Source organism: Pinus tabuliformis, chromosome J (genome assembly GCF_031772625.1).
Source record: "Pinus tabuliformis cultivar Carrire ecotype Pingquan chromosome J, CPIR1, whole genome shotgun sequence".
NCBI lineage: Eukaryota > Viridiplantae > Streptophyta > Pinopsida > Pinales > Pinaceae > Pinus > Pinus tabuliformis.
In genome coordinates, this window is record NC_142295.1 from 1,317,364,490 (window position 1) to 1,317,371,764 (window position 7,275).

The following is a 7,275-nucleotide window of genomic DNA, read 5'->3' on the forward strand; positions in this document are numbered from 1 at the left end:
ACTGGAATTCTTTTATATGGAAAACGAAGATCTTTCTCCAATTTGTTATTGATCCTAATAGCTCCAATCATTTCATTCATCCCATTCCTAGTTGAGAGTAAATGATCATGGCATGACAGACCCGACGAACGATCGTAAGAGTATTCTCCATTCCATCTTGATCCTAACAAAACTTTGTGGATTATGGAAATGAGAGGAACGGAAAAGAGCCAGCTATCGGGATCGAACCGATGACCATCGCATTACAAGTGCGATGCTCTAACCTCTGAGCTAAGCAAGCTCGATGGAATATCACTCCCCATTTCATTGGGGTGAGATCCATAGATTCCTTTGGAATTCTAACGATTATAGCGCGAATCAGATTCAATGACGCAATCCAGATTACGATTACAATGGAACAGGTTTCATCATCTTTGATTCTTTGTATCCTACAATACACTTCAATCTGATGAATCCAATTATCTAATCTTTCTGCATTTACCTCTCCATTTTACATAGGTAATTCAAACTTAATGTCAAGCTTATGCAAAGGAGTTTTACCATGAACCTTTGGGGAATTTGGATGTGTTTGTGAAAGGATAGAAGAAGTTGAAGATAAGGATGAAGATGAAGATGATGATGATGATGATGGAGGTGAAGGTGGTGGTTTGTCACCATTCCCTCCATTCCCTTTTAGAGGCTTGTATCCTTTTTATCCATGAGATTTTGAGCTCTCTTTGAAATCTCAAATAACCATCTTTGAAATCTCAAATAATGTTTTTCTGAAGGTTTTCCCATCTTCAGACATCTCTTCGGGACCTTCTTCATGTGCCTTGACTATTGAAGCTTGAGGAGTGTTTGTTCTCATTGAAATAATTTGATATCTTGGCTCCACAAGTTCACATTCTCCTCTTTTGAGCTTAAACCTTGTAAACATCAGAAAACACTTGCAAATAAATCAGATCTTCACAATAACCTATTGCTTTGATACTAAAAATGATATGAATGCGTAGACTTGAAGATTTTAAACAATTTACATTTAAATTTATGTGTTTTGGGTAGAGGATCAACTTACTGGCCACATAAAAAAGTAAATTTAAACCAAAATTTACAGTCAAACAGAGACAAAACCAGCATATCTGAAACACATTAGATAATCATGATAAACGAGTTCACCCCTCTCTTGGGCTACATCTCATGGTCCAACTTCCACTTCAGGGCCTCTTTCATTAAAGATGTTCAAAAGTGTGTTTACATGCTTTACATTGCTCAAATAGTAGAACTAATATTTCTAGTGGATCCAACACTATCAAAAATCCCTATTTTGTTGCCTTATGCACCTCATTTGGCCAAAAACTGATAAAGTTATGATGTTTATTCGTTTGCCCAAATTCTACAGCTAACCGTCCTACAATTCGGCCTCAACCCGGCTCGAGCGCCCCAAATGTGGAACTAGTGAATAAAACCTGGCACAATTCCTACTTGACGGGTGAATTTTCAGGACCATTAAGTGCACGAGTCATCAATCCTGAAATTTCTGATCATGTGGCGCCAACCGACCACATAGGTGGCTGATTCCAGGGTTGTTGTTTAGCCCCCTTCGTTGGCGCGCCCTTGGTTTAAGAGTGCACATATGACTGTGGGTTTTGGTCACACCATGGGTCATACGACCCAGGGCTGGTCCCCTCCATTTTTCCCCTGGCTGGTCTGTGACGTGGGCATATGGTTGCGTTAAACCTTTTATGGCGTTGTGGTTGTGGGCCATGTTTGTGGCTGAGCTAGGCCCTAGCCCTTAGCCCCCCTCCCATGGTCCTATGGTGCAGGGGTGGACAGGGGCTAGGGCTTAGTCTGACCCCTCCCCCATATGCGGTTTCAACAAACCTTTAATAATAATTTTTGCACATTGTTTAAACAAGCAACAAAGTGGCGCATTGGTGCGGGCCTTGGTTACTTGGTATGCAGTCTTGGTTTCGATCCTCAGGGGTGTTGTTCGAGCTCCAAACAAATTTTGGTGACCATGAGGAGGCCGCGTGGTAGCCGCTGGTTGCCCCACGTGGCACTCCCTCATTGGGCCACCACAATAAAACCAACAACCAATGAAAACTAACCAAATCCATAACCAATAAAACGATGCCAAGTGTTGACCAACCATTGGCTAATGGAGGACCAGTCAACACACCAAGTCATGGCCCAGTCAGCATAGGGATTGCTGAGTGGGTGTACCTGCATTTTTTATTTATTTATTTTTTGGCCGATGGAGGACCAGTTAACACGCCAAGTCATGGCTCAGTCAGTGTACAGACTGCTGACTGTGTGTACCTACATTTTTTCTTTTTGGCTGATGGAGGAACAGTCAACACGCCAAGTCATGGCCCAGTCAACGTATAGATTGCTGACTGTTTTTTTCCCAAATTTTTTAGTTGTTTCCCAAATCGATTAGAACGCGTTTCTTGGAGCATCCGATGTCAGATTTGAGTGAATGAGGGAACTATACCCTCATCTATTTGTTGACTGAAAAATGTGCTTTTAGAGGTCCAAAAGCTTCCAATGGGAAGGAGTGATCAAAGGGATCAAAAAATGCTCAAATTTGAAAGTGCGCGATAGAGCTCGAAACCTGTACAGTTAGATAGATCTCAACGATATGAATCCAACACAACTCGCTTCACTCAAATTTGACATCATATGCTCCTAGAAATGCGTTCTGGTCAATTTGGGAAACAATTAAAATTTTTGGAAAAAGAGTTGCAGGCATGCACAGTGAGCAGTCCATACACTAATGGGCGATGACTTGGCATGTTGATTAGTCCTCCATCGTCCAATGTATGGTCGACACTTGGCATTAAGCGATTGGTTGTGGCATGGTAAGTTTTCAACTGTTAATGGTTTTGGTGAAGTGGCCCAATGAGGGAGTGCCACGTGGGCCAACCAGTGGCTGCCACATGGCTTGCTCATGGCGGTTGTTGTTCCTTAAGAAACCAATCTCCTGGTTGTGGGGAAATTGTGCTTAAGACATTAATAAATATTACTTACTGTCACTTATTGTTTACCGTGTTCTCAAATGAAGGACCTGGAAAACTTGGTCTTTAAATCTTAATACATGTATGACCAGAACATCTCAGAATGCCATTTGTTTCTAGATATAAATGATGAATTAAGAAAGTTTGAAGGGGAAGTTAAAGATAATATGTTAATCTTTCACAAAAACTATTATCTGTAACTTAGAGGAATTATGATAATGAGAACTAAATCATAGACAATATGTTGATCTTTCACAAAAACTATTATCTATAATTTAGAAAAGAAGTGAGGACTTCAAGTATAGGAGCACTCTTTAAGGAATTTTAACCTTATCTACATAAGAAAATAAATACCTACTGCTTCATTACTATACTTGAAAAGAGGAAAACATAGCATGACACATCACAGAGAAGCTTACAAAATTATATGCAACAACTCATGGAAACTTCTGATTTTTTCATTAATCAACAATGATATCAGGAATACAGTGGCCTAGTCTCCAAGTTCTCCAAAGTTCGAACCCTTTCTTAGTAAAATTTCCTCTTTTTATACATTGTGGAACAGTTGTTGATTTCTGAAACTGCCCAAATTATCTAACTGCTTTTCTAACTATATGAAGTAAAAACTATTACATAATTTTACAGAGGGTAAAAGACACCTCAAAGAACATGAAATAACAAGAACATAACTGGATTCAGAAGGGGATGATAAATGTTGGCTTGCTCTGTAGATCCGCTGTCGAATTCCTCTGCAAATGTCCTAATGATGATTAATTCATCTTAGCCATAATGAAATGTGTTTAGTTTGTGTAATCATGGGCTTACATGGGCATTCTGATTAGCCAAAATGCCAAGAAACATATCGGATTGTCTTCCTTTTCAGCTTCGGCTCTAACCCTGATTATTCACTTTACACAGTGAAATTAACGCGAACCTCTGATTAATATGGAACTCAAAGGAGTTAATTCTGCTTTATAAACCTGTCAAATCTGCTCACTCAACGCTCTGTTGACTTCCATCGCGAATCGCAATCGACCAGGTATATCACTACAAACTTAACTTTACGCAATCTTAAGCCGCATAACTATGAAAATATGCATAAATCCTTCATATTTGCGCTTTTCTTTTATATACCTTTTATAATGACAATACGCCATAAAACATGATTTTTCTGCTTTTCACACAACTATCAAGGCATACCCTTCTGCCAATAATCACCACCATAGATCTGCGCTTTCCATATCGGACGACCTATAAAGATTTCGGGTGGGACATAAGCCCGGAGAATATCCGCCTGAAATGGGCGGTTTTCTCTCTCCACCCAGCTGCTATGTGTTGAACAATAAGTGGAATCGGGTGAGTTCCACTAAAACCATTTACAACTTTTTGTTCCACCCGAAAACCTGCCTTATAACTTGAAATATGCCTTTTAATACGCCTTGTGGACCCGCCAGGATTTTAAATATAATATATATATTCTTTGAGTCCAGCCTTTCTATTATAATCCTTTATAATATAAATATATAAAACTGCGTAAACAAATATATATGAAGGGCCTTTGATATATTAATAAAAACCTTTATAACCCGCAATAAGACGGACGCGCTGAGTTATAAAATATAGCATATAAACTTATCGGGTCTGAAATCCCCATCGCTCATCGCAATCGGTGCTTTCCATATATATATAATATGTTATGCGATATGACGGACCCGTTGCAACTATAAAACATAATATATATTATATCGGGTCTGGTCCGCCATCGCTCATCACAATCGACAATCGGTGAATGAACCAACATATGTATTCAGTGCTTTACGAACCCGCTGGGCTTTTAAATATAACATAGATATGTTCCACGTCCGCCATCATAAATCATAATCGGCGGATCTATATACATATATATAACTACGGACCCATCGAACTTTATAAGACACAACTTATAGTATTTTAGGTCTGGTGTTAACTCTTTAAGACTTGTTCCCTTTGTAAATCCGATATATTTCTTTATTTCAATATACACATATATATGTATCAGTTATGGCTTCATTTATGTTGCGATTTAACATTATCACATGGGCCTATTCCTTTATACTTGTTCCTTTTCCGATTTTGATGTATTATAACGAATAAATACCTCATTACCTTTAGACTTTGCGGAGTAGAAAATATATAGGGCTTCTTTGAGGTTGAACCCCCTTAATGATTTTAGGCCACACATTGTGATAAAAATGAATAATAAGCTTAACCCAATATATGCTACAACATCTGGCTCCAACTGGGGATAGTGCTTTTGTCCTGGAAGCACTAAGAACCGCAGATCAGTGACTTATCCTTTGGGTATGAAGTCATATATTGCTTCGCCAAGTCTTAGCTGTGTGAAAATTTTGTACTGTGCTCCCACGTCGATATCTGCAGTGATAAGATGCTTGCACTTTGATAGCAAAATATTGAGAATCATAGACCAGTAGCCTTAGTTGGGCATGGAGTCCAAAACTATGAAAACACTAAAATCTGACAACTGAAACCTGACTTTCTTGAAGTCTGAAACCTCTGCAAACTAGTTTCCAACTGGGAAAGTTCCCCTTCTTCATCAACTAATAATTAAACTGAAGAATTGCAACTGGAAACCAAATGCTCAACACCTGATCTTATTTATGTACAAGTACCTACATATGTACATGATTGACCTCAATCAGGTGAATTCAATCTTCCAATGATTCCAGATTAGCATTTGAGTGCATAATATTGAACCATTCTACTAGTGAATTTTTAAAATACAATTCATTATGAGTTTCTCCTGAGTTCCAATGTTATGATCCTGAATGTGTTTATCCTGTGAAACCTTCCATGAGTCAACAACCACATCATTAGGGTTAAAAATCCTTTCAAGAGGAACAAGTCCCTTTGGAAAAATATTATCCTTCAATTGAAAAATCTTCGTATTAGCTATTGAATCTTTTAAACCACTAATTTCTGCTACTTTTGTTATTTCTTCTTTATCCTGATCAATTTCTATGCCCTGAAACTCCTCAACTGTAGTAAAAAATTCTTTAATCTGTTGATCATCTTCAAAATCTTGCCAATTTTTAACATTATCAGGAACAGAGGGTCTGTGTCTCATCCCTACCTCATATCTTAGCCTTGGATTAATAGGAGGCTTGAAAGTACTAGCAGACACAGCCAATGAATACGCTAATCTATTCTCATTTATTGGAATACATTCAATGTTAAAAGCTTCTAAAAAGTCCTCAATCAAATCCCATACCTTATTTCTGTATGCCCTAAGCCTAGGGTTATTTGTTTGGAAATGATCTTTTACTTGCTTGATAATCAACTCTGAATCTCCAAAAGCAAAAATTGACTTAACTCCCATCTGTTTAGCTCTTTTTAGAGCAATAAGGATTCATATTCTGCCATATTTTTTGTTGCCTCAAACTCTAATTTGAAAGAAAAAGGGAACATATTCCCTCCAGGCTCAATTAGAAGAAAACCAACACTTGTTCCTTCCTTGGGATAAGCTCCATCAAAGAAGCATTTCCACACTCCTTTAGTTTGCAGCTCTGTAATTACATTGGCTGAAGCAAGCTACTTCTGATTATCTTCAGCCAGCTCTACATTATCATACAGTGCGAAACAAGCAAAGTCATCCTTTTCTTGGCTATATACAGGTGAATTACTTGCTCCATTTATTGTAATTGTTTTTAAAAATCTAGTTTCTCTATATAATCTCCTCTCTTCCCCACCAGAAATTGGTATAACAGCATGTGTAAAATCCAGTTTCAAAGCACCACCCAATTTAGCCCCCTCGGACCTATATAGAAGCATTCCAAATCTAGCAGGAATATCTGCTACTACTACATCCATGACCAAGCTTCTAGCTGGAATTTGGGCTAATGACACTACCAGATCCTTAATAACCCCTAGACACCTGACTTTGCTTGAATCAAAAGAATACAAGTCCCTATAGGGTTTAGTAACTTGTAGATCTAGTTGCTTCATCACTGACAAAGGCATAAGATTATGTGAAGCTCCCGAATCAAACATACAGTTATGTAAGAGGAAGTCATGGACCAACAAGGAAATATAAAAAGAGGTATTGAAGGGTATACATCCTCCACATGTGGACCAAAAACCACTACTGGTTTGTCTTCCTGCAAATTTACAGTGTTATTTATAATTTCATTCTCTTTCAAACTAACAAACTCAATAATCTCCTTTTGATAAATAGGTATTTTTGTCAATTCTGTAAGAGGAACCTGAATTCTTACCTTTTCCA

General features: G+C 38.1%; 1 non-coding gene across 1 annotated transcript; it reads right to left on the bottom strand.

The window, feature by feature from the left end:
- Window positions 1–207: 207 nt before the first annotated feature.
- TRNAT-UGU (transfer RNA threonine (anticodon UGU)) lies at window positions 208–280 on the bottom strand. Its single transcript has one exon. It is a non-coding gene; the product is annotated as a tRNA-Thr (tRNA).
- Between the last annotated feature and the right edge of the window lie 6,995 nt (window positions 281–7,275).